General features: G+C 33.2%; 1 pseudogene; it reads left to right on the plus strand.

Moving 5' to 3' along the window:
• Window positions 1–814: 814 nt before the first annotated feature.
• Window positions 815–915, plus strand: LOC118710184 (annotated as a pseudogene).
• The last annotated feature ends 1,034 nt before the right edge of the window (window positions 916–1,949 follow it).

Here is a 1,949-nt window from a genome sequence, read left to right on the forward strand (position 1 = left end):
AAATGCATTTTCTTATAGAGAGCTATAGTTGGGCCTTGTTTTCTCTTATCCAATCTGATAATCTCTGTCTTTTGATAAAGTGTCTTTTTCTAAAATTGAGGTATATTTGACATATCCTATTACATTAGTTTTTGATGTTTAACATAACAATTCAATATATGGAATAATGGTGTATTTAAATTATTTCTGTTCAGTGTAAATTACTGATGTAATTGGGTTTAAATTTACCACTTTGGCATTTGTTTTCTATTGGTTCCAAACTATTCTTTGTTCTATTTTTTGTTTGTTCCATTATTCATTTGTAGTAATCTAATCTTTTTATGATTTCATTTTATCTCCACTATTAGCTTATAGACTATACTTCATAAAATATTTACAATAATTAACTAATCATGACTAATTGCAGTTTGCTTTTAAACAATCATTTCATGTGACATGTAAGAACCTTACAACAGTGCACTGTCATTTTTCTCCTCTTGTCCTTTGTGTAATTATTGTCATATATTTTACTTCTACATACGTTATAAACCCCACATAATTTATTATGCTCACTTTAAATAATCAAACATCTTCTCAAGAAATTCCATTCTGGTGTTTTCTATTCCTTTGTGTAGATTAAAATTTCCATCTGTTATTATTTTCCCTTAGTTTGAAGAACTTTCTTAAATATGCCTGCAGCTCTACTGGTCACACAGATTTTTTGTCTTGTTTGACTAGGGAAGTCCATCTTTCACCTTCATTTTTTTTTTCCCTTTTTTGATGCTGTATGATTACATTTATATTATTGGAATATGTACTTTTAAAAATTTATTGAGTGCCTGCTGTGGCAGCACTGTAATTGTAATGATGCAGAAAAGATTGGCATGGTCCCTGCACAAGGACAACATGCAAACGCAGGAGCATTCTACTTTTTATGCACTTAATGCACTAAACTGGACACTTAAAAATGGTTGAAATAGTAAATTTTATGTTATATATATTTGATCACAATAAAAAATGCATAGAAATCATCCAGAAATATACACACAAAACTGTTAACATTGACCTAACTATTCCTAAGAAGAGGCGTTAAGGGTGAAGATCCACTTTCAAGTTATTGCTTCTTCAATTTTTATTTTTAAAATATTTGTATTGATTTCAGAGATGAAGGGAGAGGGAGAGAGATAGAAACATCAATGATGGGAGAGAATTATTGATCTGCTGCCTCCCCCACTCTCCCCACTGGGGATAGAGCTGGAAACCCAGGCATGTGCCCTGACCGGAAATTGAACTGCACCTCCTGGTTCATAGGTTGATGTTCAACCACTGAGCAACATTGGCAGGGCTGTTTCTTCAATTTTTTTTCATGATTTTTTTTAATATTGTCTAGTTTTACATATGTCTCCTTTTCCCCCAATTGACACCCCAATCCCCAGCCATTCCCAGCCCAGGCAAGCCCCCACTGCCCCAGTGTCTGGTTATGCTAATATGCATGCATACAAGTCATTTGGTTGCTCTCTAACCACCCCCCACCTCCCCTGACATTTGTCGCTGGATCTATTTTTGTTCATCAAATTATGTTGATCATTATATCCCACATATGAGTGAGATAATGTGATAATTTATATTTCTCCAACTGGCTTGTTTGGCTTGACTTAATATATGTTGAATATATTTACTGTATAAATAGATATTCAATCTATGGGGAGAAACTTTAAGTCTATGCAAATATCCTGCTTCTAATAAAAATTCCTAGCTGATTCAGCGTCCTTCAGTGATTTCTGCTGAACTGATCTTTACTATGATGGTTTCAAATGGTTATTTTCCAACTCTAGGACTCCTTCACACTCACCATTTGGCACTTAGTATTTTAAACAGGGACTCTTCTATTTCTCCAATTTGCTAATATATTTGTCCATTAGGTATGGACACATGAATATCTATTTTTTTCAGTTATTTAAAATTCATTA

This window comes from Pipistrellus kuhlii, unplaced genomic scaffold (assembly GCF_014108245.1).
Source record: "Pipistrellus kuhlii isolate mPipKuh1 unplaced genomic scaffold, mPipKuh1.p scaffold_m20_p_1, whole genome shotgun sequence".
NCBI classification, from domain to species: Eukaryota; Metazoa; Chordata; class Mammalia; order Chiroptera; family Vespertilionidae; genus Pipistrellus; species Pipistrellus kuhlii.